Source organism: Scyliorhinus torazame, chromosome 22, assembly GCF_047496885.1.
Source record: "Scyliorhinus torazame isolate Kashiwa2021f chromosome 22, sScyTor2.1, whole genome shotgun sequence".
NCBI lineage: Eukaryota > Metazoa > Chordata > Chondrichthyes > Carcharhiniformes > Scyliorhinidae > Scyliorhinus > Scyliorhinus torazame.
In genome coordinates this window covers 23,503,307-23,526,052 of record NC_092728.1, presented here as the reverse complement: position 1 = coordinate 23,526,052, position 22,746 = coordinate 23,503,307, and the positions used below count along the sequence as shown (strand labels likewise).

Genomic DNA, 22,746 nt, shown 5'->3' with positions numbered 1-22,746 from the left:
ACAGGAACAGGACGATTTTTTTCATAGAATTTACAGTGCAGAAGGAGGCCATACGGCCCATCAAGTCTGCACCGGCTCTTGGAAAGAGCATCCTACCCAAGGTCAACACCCCCACCCTATCCCCATAACCCAGTAACCCCACCCAACACTAAGGGCAATTTTGGACACTAAGGGCAATTTATCATGGCCAATCCACCTAACCCGCACATCTTTGGACTGTGGGAGGAAACCGGAGCACCCGGAGGAAACCCACGCACACACGGGGAGGATGTGCAGACTCCGCACAGACAGTGACCCAAGCTGGAATCGAACCTGGGACCCTGGAGCTGTGAAGCAATTGTGCTATCCACAAGGCTACCGCGCTGCCCCCGATTTAATGGGCGGCGCAGTGGTTAGCACCGCTGCCTCACAGCACCAAGGATCCGGATTCGATTCCGACCTTGGGTCACTGTCTGTGCGGAGTCTGCACGTTCTCCCCGTGTCTGCGTGGGTTTCCTCCGGGTGCTCCGGTTTCCTCCCATAGTCCAAAGATGAGCCGGTAGGGTGGATTGGCCATGATCAGTGTGTGCCATTATGGGGATAGGACGGGGGCTGGGCCTAATTGCTCTTTCAGAGGGTCAGTGCAGACTCGATGGGCCGAATGGCCTCTTTCTGCACTGTAGGAATTCTCTGGATTCTATGGAGGGGGCCCATTCAACGCCTCAGGCTTGTTACACAGGAACAGAAGGAGGCCCATTCAACGCCTCAGGCCTGTTACACAGGAACAGGAGGAGGCCCATTCAGCCCCTCTCGAGCCTGTTACACAGGAACAGGAGAAGGGCCATTCAGCCCCTCTCGGGCCTGTTACACAGGAACAGGAGGAGGCCCATTCAGCCCCTCTCAGGCCTGTTACACAGGAACAGGAGGAGGCCCATTCAGCCCCTCTCAGGCCTGTTACACAGGAACAGGAGGAGACCCATTCAGCCCCCTCTCGAGCCTGTGACACAGGAACAGGAGGAGGCCCATTCAGCCCCCCTCTCGAGCCTGTTACACAGGAACAGGAGGAGGCCCATTCAGCCCCTCTCGGGCCTGTTACACAGGAACAGGAGGAGGCCCATTCAGCCCCTCTCAGGCCTGTTACACAGGAACAGGAGGAGGCCCATTCAGCCCCTCTCGAGCCTGTTACACAGGAACAGGAGGAGGCCCATTCAGCCCCTCTCGAGCCTGTTACACAGGAACAGGAGGAGGCCAATTTAGCCCCTCTCGAGCCTGTTACACAGGAACAGGAGGCCCATTCAACCCCTCTCAAGTCTATTTCCCCCATTCACCGAGATAGTGTCCGATTTTGATCTAACTCCAGATCCTACCAACCCCCCTCCCCTTCCTCATTTCCCTTGATACCATAAGATAATGAAAATCTCACTCTCCCGGATTTAAAATTAATTGATGCAGCATAACGATCGCCAGTTGTGGAAGAGAGTTCTAGACTCCCACCACCCTTTTCTGTGTGTCAACCCATTTCCGAATTTCATTCCAGAAAGCTCGGCCTTTCACTGGCAGTTCAGATTTGACCAAAGGTGCACTTCATACCGGGCAGAGAGGACAGCCCTGCCGGAGCAGACTGCGGGATAGCACAACAGGATCGGAACTAATTCTCTTGTGAGCGGACAGAGTGGCGTTGGAGCAGTGAGGGCGAGTGGGGTCCTGGTGCCCGTGACACTTTGGAAGCGGATCCCTCGAGGAGAGGTTTTGTGCCGGCGCGGAGCGAGGAACATCGCCGGCGTAAATCGCCAACGGGCGAGCACCAATCGACTGGGCCTGAACGGGAATCCTCAAGCCTGCTTTCCGGCCAAACCTCGGGGTGGGGGGGGGGGGAACTTAGCGACCGACTATAGCCCACGGGTAAATGGGGCTAACCCGCCGGGCTGCCGAGGGAACTAGACTTGACCCTTTCTGGATTAACCACCCCCACCAACCCCAGAGATCCAATCCTCAGCTTGCAGTGGGAGGGAAGGGGAGGAGAGGAACAATAAAACCTTTCCCAGTCGCCATGAAGGGGAAAATAAAACATCCACAAAAGATCAAAACTTCCCCCCCCCCCCCAACAACTTGCCAGCCACCAATTACAATCCAATAAAAACTCATCCATTATAATTTTTCACCGCCCCTCTCCTCCAAGTCTGATAAGAGGAAGAAACTTTGAAGGGTGACCCGGCCGCAGGGCGAGAGTGGCGGCGGGAGGGACGAATGGGGGCATTCAGGACCCCGTTCCCATGACGATATTTTGGTAGAAATAGGAAAATAGTCACCCACAGGTCCAACCTACAATTCTCGTTGCCACAAATACGCAGATCGGCGCGAGTTGCAAAATGAGGTAAGCAAGGTTTGTGCTGATAAACATCTTCCCACCTACTCCCCGCCCGCCCCACACCAAACAAAAACTAAGGATGTGCCCCCTCAACGTTGCCACCTTTCTGGGTATATCAGGGAATGTAATTTGCAAAGACATCCAAAACATCAAAGACACAGAGGGTGCAATCCCTGTTTTTGTTGTTGTTGGATAGAGCAGGACTGAATTGGAGGGAGAACGGATACGTTGTGACCGAGTTTGATTCTGGAAGGGGGTGGTTGGGAGGGGTGGTGGTGTAAAGAAGGACAAGGTTCTCCTTCGCGTTGCACGCCCAGAGATTCAACACGTGCGCAAATGCGCGCGCAAATGGTTTATTTTGCATTTGTGTCTCCGCAAAGACGTGACGGGGGGAGGTGGGGGGGGGGGATAAGGCTCATTCTTTCTCCCTCTCACCACCACCTCAGTTGCTTTTGCTCCTCGGGGAAGTGGGGACTTTTGGAAGGAATTCACAGTTTGGCACGCCAGCAGGTTTAGATGCTAAGTTGGGCAAATCTCCGGGGTGCCAGGCCAATGTAACGGAGGGATTGGGGAATTGTACAAGTGTTTGCGATTTTAAATAAAACAAACTCTCCAACCCCACCCCCCCTCCCCAACCATGATTTCATTTCCCCCACACCAACCAGAGGAGGCCTGATCTTGCAGATGCCACTCTTCTCCGCGATGGGCCTGATCTTGGCGATGTATCCCAGCGGGTCCGCGAACTCCTCCCAGCTCGGCTCAAAGACGGGGCACTCTGGCGGCGCCACGAACTCCTCGTACTCCGACATCTCCTTCCCCCGAGATTTCCCCCCCCCTGAGGGGGACAGGGGAAAGTGGTGGGGGGGGTGGGAAAAAAGAGGGGAGGGTAAGGGATGAGTGTAAGGGGTTTAAATGGGCTGCTGGAATGAGGGGTGGCTGGGGTGGAAGTGGTGTAAGGCAAGGGTGAGGGAAGGAATTAGGGCCTGATCAGCCTCGTGGACACAAGACTGATGGGTCGGTCAGGTTGCAGTGTGTAGACCCCCCCTTGAGGGTGGGGACTCAGGGGGCCATCAGCTGGAGGTTGTCGATGCCTCCCCTCCTCCTCCCCGTCAATTCAGTACACCCCCCACACTGGGATTGAGGACCGCTTCCCCTCAAGCAATTCCCCAATTTAAATTATCCCGAAATGCTGGATTCAGATTATAGTCAATTCAAAATATTCTCAAAGTCCGGAATCAGATTATCCTCAATTCGAATTATCCCCAAATCCTGATTCAGGTGGTCCACAATTTGAGTTACCGTCAAAGTCTGGATTCAGATTATCCTCAATTCAAATGATCCCCAAATCCTGGAATCTGATCATCCTCAATTCAAATTATCCCCAATGGCTCGATTCAGGACATCCACAATTCGTGTTATCGAAATCTGGGTTCAGATTGTCCTCAATTCGATTATCCTCAACCTGAATTCTCCCCAGCTCTTGGATTTGTGTTAATCTCAGTCCGAATTCTCTCCAGCTCCTGGATTTGCGTTAACCTCAGCTTGCATTCCTTCCAGATCCTGGATTTAGATTCTCCTCAGTGTGAATTCTCTCCAGCTCCTGGATTTGGAATCTCCTCAGTGAGAATTCTCTCCAGCTCCTGGATTTGGATTCTTCTCAGTGTGAATTCTCTCCAGATCCAAGACTTGGGTTCAACTTAATCTGAATTCTCCAAAGCTCCGGGATTTCGATTCTCCTCAGTCTAATTCTTGGATTTGAATTGGGGAATTGCGTGAATGTTCCCCAGATCCAGGATTTGGATACTCCCCAGTACAAATTGCCTCCCGGATTTTGATTCCTTCCGTGTTAATTCTCGCCTGGAATTGGATTCTCCTCAGTGTGAATTCTCTCCAGATCCTGGATTTGGATTCTCCTCAAGTCTGAATTCTCCTCTGTGAATTCTCTCCAGGTCCTTGAGTTAGATTCACATCAGCGTGAATTCACTCCTGGATTTGGATTCCCTTCAATCTGAATTCTCTCCAGATCCTGAATTTGGATTCTCCTCAGTCTGAATTCTCCTCAGTGTGAATTCTTTCCAGATCCTGGATTTGGATTCTCCTCAGTGTGAATTCTCTCCAGATCCTGGATTTGGAGTCTCCTCAGTCTGAATTCTCTCCAGATCCTAGATTTGGATTCTCCTCAGTCTGAATTCTCTCCAGATCCTAGACTTGGATTCTCCTCTGAATTCTCCAGATCCTGGATTTGGATTCTCCTCTGTCTGAATTCTCTCCAGATCCTGGATTTGGATTCTCCTCAGTTTCCTGAGGGAGAAGCTGAGCTTCCCTCCCTCGCACTCAGACTCCCTCTGAAACAATGGCTGCTCCTCTCTCTGGGAGTACCTCCCTCACACACTCAGACAAAAGCTGCTTCTCCCTCTCTGGCTCCAGCTTCCCTCACTCTCCCCCTCCCCCACTTCCCTTTACCGCGGAACAATACCCCCTGTCTCTCTACCCCCCCCTCCCTCTCCGGTGGTGCTGCGCCGGACCCAGATCCGCCTCACTGCACCCCGCCAGCGTCGGCCGCGTCCGCCGTGCGTCAGAGAGTCCCTCTGCTCACCCCCCCTGCCCGACAAAACAGACAACCAGCCAGCTGACGTAAACACGTCAGAGAGGAGTTGGACGCAGCGGGCGAAACACAGCGCGCTGACGACGACACCGAGATGAGAGCGAGAGGAGCTCCACACGCAGTCCCAAACACAGCGCGCTGACGTAATTACGCCAGAAAGGAGCTCCGCCATGGGTCGAGATAGCGCGCTGACGTCAGCGCGTCAGCAAGCCCCACTGATACATGGGCAGGGACACAACGAGCGAAACGTCAACACGTCGGGGTCCCTCCTCCACGCAGGAGAACACGTCCAGCGTGCTGACGTCACGGCGTCCCACCCGGCCCCGCCTCCCAAAGAGTCACGAGAGCTCGCATCGCAGCTTCAGACTGCCAGCGCGCTGACATCACCACGTCGCATCCCACCTCCGGCGGAGAGTCCATGTGAGTCAGCGGTGACGCGTAAGCCCCTCCCCCTCCGTGTGATGATGTGGGACCGGGATGACATCACAGACGGAGCGCGCCCCACCCCCACATAGCGGTGAGTTGTCCCGCCCCCTCAGCGAGTCCCCTGAGCCATGCCTCTCGCCGGCAGCGCCATGACATCACAATTTGCCCACGTCATCATCAGGCCGGAGAAGACAAGTCACCCGTTCACCAGGCGACCCCGCCCCCATAGCGACCAAGGCGTGATCATGTACGCGCGCGCGTCCCCGGTCCCGCCCCTTTCCGCCTTTGCGTCATCACGGCCACCGCTCGCACACCTTCCTCGCTCCACCCCCGCAGAGGCACTGGCTCCTTGCCTTTGCACGTGGGACGCTGGCGTTGACGCTCGAGCTCAGCAGCCCTCAGCTCTATCCGCCGCCTCATCACCGCCAACTGCCGCGAGATACTCGGCGCCGCTCAAAGGTGTCCGTCCCCAAAATTTCCTCTGACGATCCAGCTCATCCTTCGATCCCTCGTGGATCTTTCAAGTCATGTGCGCCGTCCCTGTTGCAGTACTAAGGGAGCCCAAATTGAGTGACTCAATTCGTTCACAGAAAGCTCCTGCAAAACTCCCCATGTGGTAAAATCAAACTTTTCACTTCAATTGCACAGATGATGATTGAGCAATGAATATATCAGCGCTACACACTCAGGGTCAGTGCCGAGGGAGCGCCGCACTGTCGGACGGTCAGAGCCGAGGGAGCGCTGCGCTGTCGGAGTGTCAGTGCCGAGGGATCGCTTCGCTGTCGGAGGGCCAGTGCCGAGGGAGTGCCGCACTGTCGGAGGGTCAGTGCTGAGGGAGCGCCGCACTGTCGGAGGGCCAGTGCCGAGGGAGTGCCGCACTGTCGGAGGGTCAGTGCTGAGGGAGCGCCGCACTGTCGGAGGGTCAGTGCTGTGGGAGCGCCGCAGTGCCGGATGGTCAGTGCTGAGAGAGCACCGCACTGTCGGACGGTCAGTGCTGAGGGAGCGCCGCACTGTCGGAGGGTCAGTGCTGTGGGAGCGCCGCAGTGCCGGATGGTCAGTGCTGAGAGAGCACCGCACTGTCGGACGGTCAGTGCTGAGGGAGCGCCGCACTGTCGGAGGGTCACTGCTGTGGGAGCGCCGCACTGTCGGAGGGTCAGTGCTGAGGGAGCGCCGCACTGTCGGAGGGTCAGTGCTGAGGGAGCGCCGCACTGTCGGAGGGTCAGTGCTGAGGGAGCGCCGCACTGTCGGAGGGTCAGTGCTGAGGGAGTGCCGCACTGTCGGAGGGTCAGTGCTGAGGGAGCACCGCACTGTCGGAGGGTCAGTGCTGAGGGAGCGCCGCACTGTCGGAGGGTCAGTGCTGAGGGAGCGCCGCACTGTCGGAGGGTCAGTGCTGAGGGAGCGCCGCACTGTCGGAGGGTCAGTGCTGAGGGAGCACCGCACTGTCGGAGGGTCAGTGCTGTGGGAGCGCCGCACTGTCGGAGGGTCAGTGCTGAGGGAGCGCCGCACTGTGGGAGGGTCAGTGCTGAGGGAGCGCCGCACTGTCGGAGCGTCTGTACTGAGGGAGCGCCGCACTGTCGGAGGCTCATTGCTGAGGGAGCACCGCACTGTCGGACGGTCAGTGCTGAGGGCGTGCCGCACTGTCGGACGGTCAGTGCTGAGGGCGTGCCGCACTGTCGGAGGGTCAGTGCTGAGGGAGCGCCGCACTGTCAGAGGGTCAGTGCTGAGGGAGCGTCGCACTGTGGGAGGGTCAGTGCTGAGGGAGCGCCGCACTGTCGGAGGGTCAGTGCTGAGGGAGCGCCGCACTGTCGGAGGGTCAGTGCTGAGGGAGCGCCGCACTGTCGGAGGGTCAGTGCTGAGGGAGCGCCGCACTGTCGGAGGGTCAGTGCCGAGGGAGCGTCGCACTGTCGGAGGGTCAGTGCTGAGGGAGTGCCGCACTGTCGGAGGGTCAGTGCCGAGGGAGCGCCGCACTGTCGGAGGGTCAGTGCTGAGGGAGTGCCGCACTGTCGGAGGGTCAGTGCCGAGGGAGCGCCGCACTGTCGGAGGGTCAGTGCTGAGGGAGCGCCGCACTGTCGGAGGGTCAGTGCTGAGGGAGCGCCGCACTGTCGGAGGGTCAGTGCTGATGGAGCGCTGCTCTGTCTGAGAGTCAGTGCTGAGGGTGCGCAGCATTGTCGGAGGGTCAGTGCTGAGGGAGTGCCGCACTGTCGGAGGGTCAGTGCTGAGGGAGCGCCGCACTGTCGGAGGGTCAGTGCTGAGGGAGCGCCGCACTCTCGGAGGGTCAGTGCTGAGGGAGCGCCGCACTGTCGGAGGGTCAGTGCTGAGGGAGCGCCGCACTGTCGGAGGGTCAGTGCCGAGGGAGCGTCGCACTGTCGGAGGGTCAGTGCCGAGGGAGTGCCGCACTGTCGGAGGGTCAGTGCTGAGGGAGCGCCGCACTGTCGGAAGGTCAGTGCTGAGGGAGCACCGCACTATCGGAGGATCAGTGCTGAGGGAGCCGCACTGTCGGAGGGCCAGTACCGAGGGAGCGCCACACTGTCGGAGGGTCAGTGCCGAGGGAGCGCCGCACTGTCGGAGGGTCAGTGCTGAGGGAGCGCAGCATTGTCGGAGGGTCAGTGCTGAGGGACTGCCACACTGTCGGAGGGTCAGTGCTGAGGGAGCGCCACACTGTCGGAGGGTCAGTGCTGAGGGAGCGCCGCACTGTCGGAGCGTCTGTACTGAGGGAGCGCCGCACTGTCGGAGGGTCAGTGCCGAGGGAGCGTCGCACTGTGGGAGGGTCAGTGCCGAGGGAGCGCCGCACTGTCGGAGGGTCAGTGCTGAGGGAGCGCCGCACTGTCGGAGGGTCAGTGCCGAGGGAGCGTCGCACTGTGGGAGGGTCAGTGCTGAGGGAGCGCCGCACTGTCGGAGGGTCAGTGCTGAGGGAGCGCCGCACTGTCGGAGCGTCTGTACTGAGGGAGCGCCGCACTGTCGGAGGGTCAGTGCCGAGGGAGCGCCGCACTGTCGGAGGGTCAGTGCTGAGGGAGCGCCGCACTGTCGGAGGGTCAGTGCTGAGGGAGCGCCGCACTGTCGGAGGGTCAGTGCCGAGGGAGCGTCGCACTGTGGGAGGGTCAGTGCCGAGGGAGCGCCGCACTGTCGAAGGGTCAGTGCCGAGGGAGCGTCGCACTCTCGGAGGGTCAGTGCTGAGGGAGCACCGCACTGTCGGAGGGTCAGTGCTGAGGGAGCACCGCACTGTCGGAGGGTCAGTGCTGAGGGAGCGCCGCACTGTCGGAGTGTCAGTGCTGAGGGAGCACCGCACTGTCGGAGGGTCAGTGCTGAGGGAGCGCCGCACTGTCGGAGGGTCAGTGCTGAGGGAGTGCCGCACTGTCGGAGGGTCAGTGCCGAGGGAGCGCCGCACTGTCGGAGGGTCAGTGCTGAGGGAGTGCCGCACTGTCGGAGGGTCAGTGCCGAGGGAGCGCCGCACTGTCGGAGGGTCAGTGCTGAGGGAGCGCCGCACTGTCGGAGGGTCAGTGCTGAGGGAGCGCCGCACTGTCGGAGGGTCAGTGCTGAGGGAGCGCTGCTCTGTCTGAGAGTCAGTGCTGAGGGTGCGCAGCATTGTCGGAGGGTCAGTGCTGAGGGAGTGCCGCACTGTCGGAGGGTCAGTGCTGAGGGAGCGCCGCACTGTCGGAGGGTCAGTGCTGAGGGAGCGCCGCACTCTCGGAGGGTCAGTGCTGAGGGAGCGCCGCACTGTCGGAGGGTCAGTGCTGAGGGAGCGCCGCACTGTCGGAGGGTCAGTGCCGAGGGAGCGTCGCACTGTCGGAGGGTCAGTGCCGAGGGAGTGCCGCACTGTCGGAGGGTCAGTGCTGAGGGAGCGCCGCACTGTCGGAAGGTCAGTGCTGAGGGAGCACCGCACTATCGGAGGATCAGTGCTGAGGGAGCCGCACTGTCGGAGGGCCAGTACTGAGGGAGCGCCACACTGTCGGAGGGTCAGTGCCGAGGGAGCGCCGCACTGTCGGAGGGTCAGTGCTGAGGGAGCGCAGCATTGTCGGAGAGTCAGTGCTGAGGGACTGCCACACTGTCGGAGGGTCAGTGGTGGGGGAGCGCCGCACTGTCGGAAGGTCAGTGCTGAGGGAGCACCGCACTATCGGAGGATCAGTGCTGAGGGAGCCGCACTGTCGGAGGGCCAGTACCGAGGGAGCGCCACACTGTCGGAGGGTCAGTGCCGAGGGAGCGCCGCACTGTCGGAGGGTCAGTGCTGAGGGAGCGCAGCATTGTCGGAGGGTCAGTGCTGAGGGACTGCCACACTGTCGGAGGGTCAGTGGTGGGGGAGCGCCGCACTGTCGGAGGGTCAGTGCTAAGGGAGCGCCGCACTGTCGGAGGGTCAGTGCTGAGGGAGCGCCGCACTCTCGGAGGGTCAGTGCTGAGGGAGCGCCGCACTGTCGGAGGGTCAGTGCTGAGGGAGCGCCGCACTTCGGAGGGTCAGTGCCGAGGGAGCGCCGCACTGTCGGAGAGTCAGTGCTGAGGGTGCGCAGCATTGTCCGAGGGTCAGTGCTGAGGGACTGCCACACTGTCGGAGGGTCAGTGCCGAGGGAGCGTCGCACTGTCGGAGGGTCAGTGCCGAGGGAGTGCCGCACTGTCGGAGAGTCAGTGCTGAGGGTGCGCAGCATTGTCGGAGGGTCAGTGCTGAGGGACTGCCACACTGTCGGAGGGTCAGTGCTGGGGGAGCGCCGCACTGTCGGAGGGTCAGTGCTGAGGGTGCGCAGCATTGTCCGAGGGTCAGTGCTGAGGGACTGCCACACTGTCGGAGGGTCAGTGCCGAGGGAGCGTCGCACTGTCGGAGGGTCAGTGCCGAGGGAGTGCCGCACTGTCGGAGGGTCAGTGCTGAGGGAGCGCCGCACTGTCGGAACGTCAGTGCTGAGGGAGCACCGCACTATCGGAGGATCAGTGCTGAGGGAGCGCCACACTGTCGGAGGGTCAGTGCCGAGGGAGCGCCGCACTATCGGAGGGTCAGTGCTGAGGGAGCGCAGCATTGTCGGAGGGTCAGTGCTGAGGGACTGCCACACTGTCGGAGGGTCAGTGCTGGGGGAGCGCCGCACTGTCGGAGGGTCAGTGCTGAGGGAGCGCCGCACTGTCGAAGGGTCAGTGCCGAGGGAGCGCCGCACTGTCGAAGGGTCAGTGCCGAGGGAGCGCCGCAATCTCGGAGGGTCAGTGCTGAGGGAGCGCCGCACTGTCGGAGGGTCAGTGCTGAGGGAGCGCCGCACTGTCGGAGGGTCAGTACCGAGTGTGCGCCGCACTGTCGGAGAGTCAGTGCTGAGGGTGCGCAGCATTGTCGGAGGGTCAGTGCTGAGGGAGCGCCGCACTGTCGGAGGGTCAGTGCTGAGGGAGCGCCGCACTCTCGGAGGGTCAGTGCTGAGGGAGCGCTGCACTGTCGGAGGGTCAGTGCTGAGGGAGCGCCGCACTGTCGGAGGGTCAGTGCCGAGGGAGCGCCGCACTGTCGGAGGGTCAGTGCCGAGGGAGTGCCGCACTGTCGGAGGGTCAGTGCTGAGGGAGCGCCGCACTGTCGGAAGGTCAGTGCTGAGGGAGCACCGCACTATCGGAGGATCAGTGCTGAGGGAGCCGCACTGTCGGAGGGCCAGTACCGAGGGAGCGCCACACTGTCGGAGGGTCAGTGCCGAGGGAGCGCAGCACTGACGGAGGGTCAGTGCTGAGGGAGCGCAGCATTGTCGGAGGGTCAGTGCTGAGGGACTGCCACACTGTCGGAGGGTCAGTGCTGGGGGAGCGCCGCACTGTCGGAGGGTCAGTGCTGAGGGAGCGCCGCACTGTCAGAGGGTCAGTGCCGAGGGAGCGTCGCACTGTCGGAGGGTCAGTGCCGAGGGAGCGTCGCACTGTCGGAGGGTCAGTGCTGAGGGAGCGCCGCACTGTCGGAGTGTCAGTGCTGAGGGAGCCGCACTGTCGGAGGGTCAGTGCTGAGGGACTGCCACACTGTCGGAGGGTCAGTGCTGGGGGAGCGCCGCACTGTCGGAGGGTCAGTGCTGAGGGAGCGCCGCACTGTCGGAGGGTCAGTGCTGAGGGAGCGCCACACTGTCGGAGGGTCAGTGCTGAGGGAGTGCCGCACTGTCGGAGGGTCTGTGCTGAGGGAGCGCCGCACTGTCGGAGGGTCAGTGCTGAGGGAGCGCCGCACTGTCGGAGGTCAGTGCTGAGGGAGCGCCGCACTGTCGGAGGATCAGTGCTGAGGGAGCGCCGCACTGTCGGAGGGTCAGTGCCGAGGGAGCGCCGCATTGTCGGAAGGTCAGTGCTGAGGGACTGCCACACTGTCGGAGGGTCAGTGCTGGGGGAGTGCCGCACTGTCAGAGGGTCAGTGCTGAGGGAGCGCCGCACTGTTGGAGGGTCAGTACCGAGGGAGCACCGCACTGTCGGAGGGTCAATGCTGAGGGACTGCCACACTGTCGGAGGGTCAGTGCTGGGGGAGCGCCGCACTGTCAGAGGCTCAGTGCTGAGGGAGTGCCGCACTGTCGGAGGGTCAGTGCTGAGGGAGCGCCGCACTGTCGGAGGGTCAGTGCTGAGGGAGCGCCGCACTCTCGGAGGGTCAGTGCTGAGGGAGCGCCGCACTGTCGGAGGGTCAGTGCTGAGGGAGCGCCGCACTTCGGAGGGTCAGTGCCGAGGGAGCGCCGCACTGTCGGAGAGTCAGTGCTGAGGGTGCGCAGCATTGTCGGAGGGTCAGTGCTGAGGGACTGCCACACTGTCGGAGGGTCAGTGCTGGGGGAGCGCCGCACTGTCGGAGGGTCAGTGCTGAGGGTGCGCAGCATTGTCAGAGGGTCAGTGCTGAGGGACTGCCACACTGTCGGAGGGTCAGTGCCGAGGGAGCGTCGCACTGTCGGAGGGTCAGTGCCGAGGGAGTGCCGCACTGTCGGAGGGTCAGTGCTGAGGGGGCGCCGCACTGTCGGAAGGTCAGTGCTGAGGGAGCACCGCACTATCGGAGGATCAGTGCTGAGGGAGCCGCACTGTCGGAGGGCCAGTACCGAGTGAGTGCCACACTGTCGGAGGGTCAGTGCCGAGGGAGCGCCGCACTGTCGGAGGGTCAGTGCCGAGGGAGCGCCGCACTGTCGGAGAGTCAGTGCTGAGGGTGCGCAGCATTGTCGGAGGGTCAGTGCTGAGGGACTGCCACACTGTCGGAGGGTCAGTCCTGGGGGAGCGCCGCACTGTCGGAGGGTCAGTGCTGAGGATGCGCAGCATTGTCGGAGGGTCAGTGCTGAGGGACTGCCACACAGTCGGAGGGTAAGTGCCGAGGGAGCGTCGCACTGTCGGAGGGTCAGTGCCGAGGGAGTGCCGCACTGTCGGAGGGTCAGTGCTGAGGGAGCGCCGCACTGTCGGAAGGTCAGTGCTGAGGGAGCACCGCACTATCGGAGGATCAGTGCTGAGGGAGCCGCACTGTCGGAGGGCCAGTACCGAGGGAGCGCCACACTGTCGGAGGGTCAGTGCCGAGGTAGCGCCGCACTGTCGGAGGGTCAGTGCTGAGGGAGCGCAGCATTGTCGGAGGGTCAGTGCTGAGGGACTGCCACACTGTCGGAGGGTCAGTGCTGGGGGAGCGCCGCACTGTCGGAGGGTCAGTGCTGAGGGAGCGCCGCACTGTCGGAGGGTCAGTGCCGAGGGAGCGTCGCACTGTCGAAGGGTCAGTGCCGAGGGAGCGCCGCACTCTCGGAGGGTCAGTGCTGAGGGAGCGCCGCACTGTCGGAGGGTCAGTGCTGAGGGAGCGCCGCACTGTCGGAGGGTCAGTACCGAGGGAGCGCCGCACTGTCGGAGAGTCAGTGCTGAGGGTGCGCAGCATTGTCGGAGGGTCAGTGCTGAGGGAGCGCTGCACTGTCGGAGGGTCAGTGCTGAGGGAGCGCCGCACTCTCGGAGGGTCAGTGCTGAGGGAGCGCCGCACTGTCGGAGGGTCAGTGCTGAGGGAGCGCCGCACTGTCGGAGGGTCAGTGCCGAGGGAGCGCCGCACTGTCGGAGGGTCAGTGCCGAGGGAGTGCCGCACTGTCGGAGGGTCAGTGCTGAGGGAGCGCCGCACTGTCGGAAGGTCAGTGCTGAGGGAGCACCGCACTATCGAAGGATCAGTGCTGAGGGAGCCGCACTGTCGGAGGGCCAGTACCGAGGGAGCGCCACACTGTCGGAGGGTCAGTGCCGAGGGAGCGCCGCACTGACGGAGGGTCAGTGCTGAGGGAGCGCAGCATTGTCGGAGGGTCAGTGCTGAGGGACTGCCACACTGTCGGAGGGTCAGTGCTGGGGGAGCGCCGCACTGTCGGAGGGTCAGTGCTGAGGGAGCGCCGCACTGTCGGAGGGTCAGTGCCGAGGGAGCGTCGCACTGTCGGAGGGTCAGTGCCGAGGGAGCGTCGCACTGTCGGAGGGTCAGTGCTCAGGGAGCGCTGCACTGTCGGAGTGTCAGTGCTGAGGGAGCCGCACTGTCGGAGGGTCAGTGCTGAGGGACTGCCACACTGTCGGAGGGTCAGTGCTGGGGGAGCGCCGCACTGTCGGGAGGGTCAGTGCTGAGGGTGCGCCGCACTGTCGGAGGGTCAGTGCTGAGGGTGCGCCACACTGTCGGAGGGTCAGTGCTGAGGGAGTGCCGCACTGTCGGAGGGTCTGTGCTGAGGGAGCGCCGCACTGTCGGAGGGTCAGTGCTGAGGGAGCGCCGCACTGTCGGAGGTCAGTGCTGAGGGAGCGCCGCACTGTCGGAGGATCAGTGCTGAGGGAGCGCCGCACTGTCGGAGGGTCAGTGCCGAGGGAGCGCCGCATTGTCGGAGGGTCAGTGCTGAGGGACTGCCACACTGTCGGAGGGCCAGTGCTGGGGGAGTGCCGCACTGTCAGGTCAGTGCTGAGTGAGCGCCGCACTGTCGGAGGGTCAGTTCTGAGGGAGCGCCGCACTGTCGGAGGATCAGTGCTGAGGGAGCGCCGCACTGTCGGAGGGTCAGTGCCGAGGGAGCGCCGCACTGTCGGAGGGTCAGTGCCGAGGGAGCGCCGCACTGTCGGAGGGTCAGTGCTGAGGGACTGCCACACTGTCGGAGGGTCAGTGCTGGGGGAGCGCCGCACTGTCAGAGGCTCAGTGCTGAGGGAGTGCCGCACTGTCGGAGGGTCAGTTCTGAGGGAGCGCCGCACTGTTGGAGGGTCAGTGCTGAGGGAGCGCCGCACTGTCGGAGGGTCCGTGCTGAGGGAGCGCCGCACTGTCAGAGGGTCAGTGCCGAGGGCGCGTCGCACTGTTGGAGGGTCAGTGCTGAGGGAGCGCTGCACTGTCAGGGTCAGTGCCGAGGGAGCGTCGCACTGTCGGAGGGTCAGTGCTGAGGGAGCGCTACACTGTCGGAGGGTCAGTGCTGAGGGAGCGCCGCACTGTCGGAGGTCAGTGCTGAGGGAGCGCTGCACTGTCAGAGGATCAGTGCTGAGGGAGCGCCGAACTGTCGGAGGGTCAGTGCTGAGGGAGCGCCGCACTGTCGGAGGGTCAGTGCTGAGGGAGCGCCGCACTGTCGGAGGGTCAGTGCTCGGGGAGCGCCGCACTGTCAGAGGGTCAGTGCTGAGAGAGCGCCGCACTGTTGGAGGGCCAGTTCTGAGGGAGCGCCGCACTGTCGGAGGATCTGTGCTGAGGGAGCGGCCCACTGTCGGAGGGTCAGTGCCGAGGGAGCGCCGCACTGTCGGATGGTCAGTGCTGAGGGACTGCCACACTGTCGGAGGGTCAGTGCTGGGGAAGCGCCGCACTGTCAGAGGGTCAGTGCTGAGGGAGCGCCGCACTGTCGGAGGGTCAGTTCTGAGGCAGCACCGCACTGTCGGAGGATCAGTGCTGAGGGAGCGCCGCACTGTCGGAGGGTCAGTTCTGAGGGAGCGCCGCACTGTCGGAGGGTCAGTGCTGAGGGAGCGCCGCACTGTCGGATGGTCAGTGCTGAGGGAGCGCTGCACTGAAGAGGGTCAGTGCTGAGGGAGTGCCGCTCTGTCGGATGGTCAGTGCTGAGGGAGCGCCGCTCTGTCAGGGTCAGTGCTCAGGGAGCGTCGTACTGTCGGATGGTCAGTGCTGAGGGAGCGCCGCTCTGTCAGGGTCAGTGCTCAGGGAGCGTCGCACTGTCGGAGGGTCAGTGCTGAGGGAGCGCCGCACTGTCGGATGGTCAGTGCTGAGGGAGCGCCGCACTGTCGGAGGGTCAGTGCTGAGGGAGCACCGCACTGTCGGAGGGTCAGTACTGAGGGAGAGCCGCACTGTCGGAGGGTCAGTGCTGAGGGAGCACCGTACTGTCGAAGGGTCAGTGCTGAGGGAGCGCCGCACTGTCGGAGGGTCAATGCTGAGGGAGCACCACACTGTCGGAGGGTCAGTGCTGAGGGAGCGCCGCACTGTTGGAGAGTCAGTGCTGAGGGAGCGCCGCACTGTCGGATGATCAGTGCTGAGGGAGCGCCGCACTGTCAGAGGGTCAGTGCTGAGGGAGCGTCGCACTGTCGGAGGGTCAGTGCTGAGGGAGCGCTGCACTGTCAGAGGGTCAGTGCTGAGGGAGTGCCACACTGTCGGAGGGTCAGTGCTGAGGGAGCGCCGCACTGTCGGAGGATCAGTGCTGAGGGAGCACCGCACTGTCGGACGGTCAGTGCTGAGGGAGCGCCGCACTGTCGGAGGGTCAGTGTTGAGGGAGCACCGCACTGTCTGAAGGTCAGTGCTGAGGGAGCGCCGCACTGTTGGAGGATCAGTGCTGAGGGAGCGCACTGTCGGAGGGTCAGTGCTGAGGGAGCGCTGCACTGTCGGAGGGTCAGTGCTGAGGGAGCACCGCACTGTCGGAGGGTCAGTGCTGAGGGAGCACCGCACTGTCTGAGGGTCAGTGCTGAGGGAGTGCTGCACTGTTGGAGGGTCAGTGCCAAGGGAGCGCCGCACTGTCTGAGGGTCAGTGCTGAGGGAGCGCCGCATTGTTGGAGGGTCAGTGCTGAGGGTGTGCCACACTGTCTGAGGGTCAGTGCTGAGGGACCGTAGCACTGATGGAGGGTAAGTTGGAGGGAAGTGCTTTTAGCATGAGACATTAATCTCAAACCCCGCCTAACCCCTCATGTGAACTGAAAATAGTTCTTCACCACTGTTAGAAGAAGAATTGGTGTGGGCAGGAGGTTTCCGCCCCCCCAACCCCACCCCAGATGACCAAGGGCCAAGACTTGTCTCTCCACCACCACTCTTAAAACAGATGCCCTGAGTGTTGAGTTTGCTGTGCCCAGATTGCTTGCCCTGTTTCTTCTATTCGGACAGTGGCTCCCCTTCCAAACTCCCCTGTTTGCAGTGAGGTGATTTGGGATGACCTGAGGCGGTGAAAGGTGCTGGAGAAGAAACGTAACTTTAATCCCAATCTTAGCGAGTTCTAACGTGAATTCTCCATCATCTCTTCCAGATTCGAAATCTCTTCCGAGCAAATCTAATAACCCAAGTCAACAGCAGGCGCCGCAAAGCGAGGAGGAAGGCCTGCAGTGCAAAGGGATTGGAGGATGAGAAGAGGACGTCTGCCTCCAGTTGTGCAGGTGGGACCACGGGCCTGGATTCTCCGTCCATTCGCACTGCCGGGACTCTCCATTCCCAGCGCAGCGAATGGAATTTTGTATGAGTGCCAAATTCTCTGTTCGCGCCGGAAGTGGGGCGAATGCAGAAATGAGAATCCCAGCCCACATCTCGAATCAGTGTAATGAAAGCAAATTATTGCGGATGTTGGAAATCTGAAACAAAAACAGAAAATGCCGGAAAAACTCAGCAGGTCTGGAAGCTTCTGTGGAGGGAGAAACAGAGTTAACGTTTCGAGCCTGTCTGACTTCTACAGAACTGAAGAGAAGGTAGAAATGGGATGAATTATATACTGCAGTTAATGTTGGAATTTCTGATATATTGTATTATATGTATTTGGTGCAGTAAGGATAAAAATCCTGGGTTAGTGTGCGTATGACTGCTGCAGTAAATCCTGGTTGACAAGACAAGCAGGTACTTTCCCTACAGATGTGTAATTAAAGTACCATAAAAGTTGGGCTAATGGAATTTTGTTTATATTAAGAAGGTTCCCCGGGGTATTGATAATTAGAGACTGGCGAAATTCTCCATTTGGGAGACAAAGTGTTGACGCCGGGACTGAATTGCGTGCGGATCGCATTCCCATTGGGGGCGCTATTTCTGGAGCATTTCAGGACATGCTAATGAGCCAGCAGTCTGCTGCCGCAAAGTCCAAGCAATTCCTGGCGCAGTGGGTGTTCTGACCGCTGGGGCCGGAGTTAGCACCAAAGAATCCACCCGGGTGGGAGACCAGAGAAATAACCAGTGCAGCATTAGTCGATCGGTGCAACCAGTTGGACCAGGATATGGCAGCTAAACTCTGAGCCATGCAGGCAGGGGGGATTCTAGCATCAACAATACCCAAGAAAAACAACCTGGAAAGTGTTATCACTGCAAGAAAGAAGGCCATTGGGTGAAACGGTGCAAAGGAAAGTCAGGCAGAGAGGCAGAAAGAGCCCGACTTCCAATCCAAGCACATCCTCTGTTGGTGAGAACAACCTGATGCAACTACTTAAGCAGCTTACACCACAGCAACAAAAGGATTGCTGGAAGTTGCAAAAACTAGAGGAGCCCCCCCTCGATCTCCCAGTACCTCTCCTGACAATGATCCAACAGCAAGGAGATGGATTGTATATCACTGTGAGGGTGGCCGATCAAGATATAGACTGTCTCCTGGACACAGGGGCTGGTAAACACCCCTAAGAAACAAAGTTGCCCATGGAGCTGGGGGCCAGACTTTTGTCATCAGAAGAACTCAACCCATACTCATTGGACTTTCCTCCGGGTGCTCCGGTTTCCTCCCACAGTCCAAAGATGTGCAGGTTAGGTGGATTGGCCATGATAAATTGCCCTTAGTGTCCAAAATTGCCCTTAGTGTTGAGTGGGGTTACTGGGTTGTGGGGATAGGGTGGAGGTGTTGACCTTGGGTAGGGTGCTCTTTCTAAGAGCCGGTGCAGACTCGATGGGCCGAATGGCCTCCTTCTGCACTGTAAATTCTATGATAATCTATGATGACTTGGCCCACACAAATTGACTACACCTATCTGGATGGGCCCAGTGGGACAAGCCCTTCTGGGAATGGGTGTACTGACTCAATTGAATTCCTCAGTGCATTTTGAAGATGGCCAAGTCACATGGTCTATCAGAAGCCTGCAGAAGGAGGAGTTAAAAGACCATCCAATTTGGGTCAAAGATAAGAATGATTACGGCCTCCTCCACATGGAACCAGCATCATTTACCGGAATTGCATCACCGTGTACCAAACAGTACCTCATCAGCCCAACCTCCATTGCTGGCATCTTGCCAGTCAACCAGCAGCTAGAGGAGCAAGGTGTCCTGATAAAAACATGTAGTTTCTCTAATAGTCCTGTATGGGCAGTATGGAAACCTAATGGGACTTGGCATCTGACCGTTGAGTACAGGAAGGGCACCTTTGGTAGCTGACCCCTCCACCATTTTTAATGCTCTATCAACGGAACATAAATGGTTCTCGGTAATAGATATGGCAAATGGATTTTGGTCGGTACCACTGGCACCTGAGGTTAGGCCATGGTTCACCTTTACTGTCCAACAGCAACAGTACACTTGGACAAGACTACCACAGGGTTTTCACAACAGCCCTACGGTATTTCACATGGCCTTGCAAAGCCATTTGAGAGAGTTACCTACATGCATTCCATGGTTATCCAGTACGTGGATGACATCCTGTTGGCATCCAACACGGAAGAACTACAAGACCTACGTACCATGCTGGACCACCTGAGAGGACACAAAGCCAGCATTGCCAAAGCACAAATTGCCCAACAAGAGGTGTGTACCTGGGACAAAAGATTTTGGAAGGAAAGAGAGAACTTACCCAGGATAGAACCACAGCCATTCGGGCAGCCAAATAGCCAACTACTATATAAGAACTCAGATCCTTTTTGGGTTTCTGTAACTTTAACCAAAATTGGACTCCTACACACAGCTGGAAGCCATTGCCCTCACGGAAGAAGAGCTCGAGGCCTTCAAATCTAAAAAAAGGCCTTGTATTCGGCACAGGCTCTGGGAATCCCCGACAATGGAAGGCCATTTACCTTGTTTGTTCATGAGACAGAAGGATACATGACAGCAATACTGACACAAGAACATGGGAATCAGCAGAGACCCATTGGATACTATTCGGAACAACTGGGCACAGTAGCCCTCGGATGGGGAAGTTGCCTGAGAGCCATAGAGGCCACGTGTCAGGCAGTAATGGCTTCTGGTCTAGTCCTAAGCCAGAAGTTAACTGTCAAGAGCCCACACACCGTTCACATTGTATTGTCTATGGACAAGTTTCACAGGTGACTGCAGCCAGATGGACAAAATGGACAGCAACCTGGAAGCCCCAACCTCCACATTGTCTGGGCTAGCCCAGTGAACCCATCATCTATGCTCTCACTTCCCGAGGAGCAAGAGGCGGGAGGAGAAGGGCATGAGTGTGTGGAGATGTTGAACGAAATGGAGGAATCCAGCTTTGCAGCAGAAGAACCATTGCACAAACCCAGACCTGATTCGATTTGCAGACGGCTCCTCCTTTGTTGACAATGGTATCCGGAAAGCCAACACAAGATTCTGGCAAAGGGGTGTCTGCCCTCCGGGACGTCAGTCCAACCGGTTGAGTTATGGGCCCCTGGCGGAGGCATGCCGGTTAGCAAAAGGACAGACATCTATGCAGACTCAAGGTACGGCTTTGGAGATGCTGACGACTTTGGCCAGTTGTGGCAAAGAAGAGGATTTCTCACCACGGCAGGTACACCTATCCGAAATGGGAGGGAAGTACGAGACTCACTAGAGGCCATACAACTACCATGTGAAGGTCCATTTTGAAGTATAGGGCCCATACGAAGGAAAATACCACAGAAGCACAAGGAAACGCCCTAGCCAACAAGGCAGCTAAAGAGGCCTCCTCACAATGCACTCCTCCAGAGGAACCAGCATAAACATGCAGACTGGGAGCAAACAGTCTAACTCGAGAGTTACAGACAATGCAAGGCGACTGTACTCAAGAGCAAAAGTGGACATGCATTGAAGCAGGAATAAAGCTAGATGATGAAGGCCTCTGGAGACAAAGAGACATAGGCCAGTCACGCCACAAGCACTGATGCCCTATTTAGCCGAACAGATCCATTCATGGAGGCACCTGGCCCTGCAACAGATGCCGGCAGTTCCAGAAAAGCTGGTGGGGTCGAGGATTCAAGAAACACGGCCTGTTGGTAGTAGACCGCTGTGTAATATGCCAGAAGAACAATCCTGGACCTTTCACGGTTACGCCCCAACAGTGCTCCAGAGGGACCATTGCAGCATTTGCAGGTCGACTATATCTCCCTTCTCCATCTCAAGGATACACCGGTGTTCTCGTGGTGGTTGACAAGTTCTCAAGGTGGGTGGAAATCATTCCAACTAAAAGGGCCACAGCCAATCACACGGCCACAATCCTGTGTAAGGATTACATTCCCCGATGGGGGTCCCGACCAGCATTAACTCTGACCAACATCACCTGGGATTTACATTGTCCTTCCACCCACAATCTTCAGGGCTTGTGGAAAGAATGAACAGAACTCTGAAACAGCGACTTGCCAAACACCATCAGGAAGGAATACCTTGGCCTCAGGCATTACCAATAGTCCTGTGCAGTATTAGGGCACCCCTAACAGGACAACGGGTCTGAGTCCATTTGAAATCCTAATAGGGAAACCCATGACCCTACCAGGAACAATTGATTTGCAAAAAGCCAATTGTCACTTAATAAGTGATGCCTTATTGGAATATTGTCAGAATCTAACAAATGCTATTAGTTCTACTTCCCAACAGGTATGGCAGCTTGGGGAGACCTGCCAGAAGAAGGACATAACATCATCCCCGGCATTTGGGTTTACATGAAGAAAGTATAAGAAGAACCCCTAGATGCTAAGTGGGATGGACCTCATCAGGTGCTACTGACCACTCAAGCAGCTGTTAAAGTCCAGGGAAAGAAAGCTTGGATTCACGCATCTCACGTTAAACGAGCACACCATGATTAAAAAGACAATTTTTGCTCCCACCTTTTGAAAGGACAATTTTGTTTTGGCAATATGTTTTACCATATTGTTGTATCTGTTGTTTGCATTTTCAATTTTTGCTTTCCTGGTTTCCCTTGACCAGCCAGTCCAGCTACACCAACTCTAAACGGAGACAAAGAAACTCAAACAATCGCCAACCAACACCTTGTGGAGCTGGGCATCTGGATGGGTAGGCTCAATGGGAACCTCTCTAGTTCAGGGCTTGATCTTATTTTTCATTTTGTATTGTGTTTTTATGCTCATTAAGTGTTGCTTTAAACGGCAAATCGAAGCCCCTGCTAAGGTTACGCCTCTCAAGACTACCCATCATCCTCTTTTGCCTAATAAGCGCGCTTCCTATGTTTAACGGCTTGTAACACTTTATAGGTTTGCCCATTCCAGTGTTGAAGACTGTTCCTAAACAAAAGGCATCTGTGAATGTGTTCCTCTCGCTATTTCCTGCTTGCTAGCTTTTATTGATTCATTCTCTTCGAATTTTTAGAAGAATCAAAGGGGGGATTGTAGGGAAATAGTTAAAATCCAAGTTTTAAAAATATTGTCACTGCACTTGAAATACAGGCTCACATTGTTCTGAGTCAAGGTCAGCTTGGCGGTAAAACCTTACACTAACCTCTCAGCTAGACTGCAAAGAGAGTACAGCCAGTAAGTCAGATATCAATGTGAGTGATGGTAAAGACCACTATTCGGAAGTCACAATCCAAAACTTGTAAACTAATAGGGAGCAAAGAGGGGGCGGCATCAAACACAGGTACAAGGTTACGAGCACAAGTGTTGCCTATCTCTCTCTTCGTCTTTGTTCTTCCTTATGCCCTGCTGGGCCTTTGCTTCTTTTATTTTGTAGTTTTTGAAGTGCACTAACTTGATTTTTGCAATAAAACTCAATCTCGGACTACCACCAGACCCTCGTCTCTTGAGATCTTACACGGACATAAAGACAAAAGCGGTTGTTAATGGTGCCATTGGGGACTGAAGAGTGCTCATAGTGGCATAAAGGTAAGATGGCAGAATGTGTTAATCAGTACTTAGTGGGAGCAAAACTAGAGAACAAGTGACAAATTGTGTGGGGGCTTTGTTGGGGCAGGCCAAAGGACCTTCTGCCACGGTTAGCACTCTTTGGTGTTTACTGGCATCATTCTGTAGAAGGGTCAAATGGACTTGAAACGTTCACCCTATTTCTCCCTCCACAGATGCTCTCAGACCTGCTGAGTCTATCCAACATTTTCTGTTTTTACTCCTGGAATACCGTGCGCAGTTTACGCCATTTTGCGTGGCTTGTCTGTCCTGCCACCGGGGAATA

The 22,746-nt window shown here is 58.3% G+C and overlaps 1 long non-coding RNA gene across 2 annotated transcripts; it reads left to right on the top strand.

The window, feature by feature from the left end:
• The first annotated feature begins 5,313 nt into the window (after positions 1-5,313).
• Positions 5,314-22,341, top strand: LOC140398962 (uncharacterized). Of its 2 annotated transcripts, none has more exons than XR_011937605.1 (2): positions 5,314-5,469; positions 16,724-22,341. It is a non-coding gene; the product is annotated as an uncharacterized lncRNA (long non-coding RNA). The 2 variants fall into 2 exon arrangements; XR_011937604.1 differs by lacking the exon at positions 5,314-5,469 and adding an exon at positions 5,716-5,994.
• Positions 22,342-22,746: the final 405 nt, after the last annotated feature.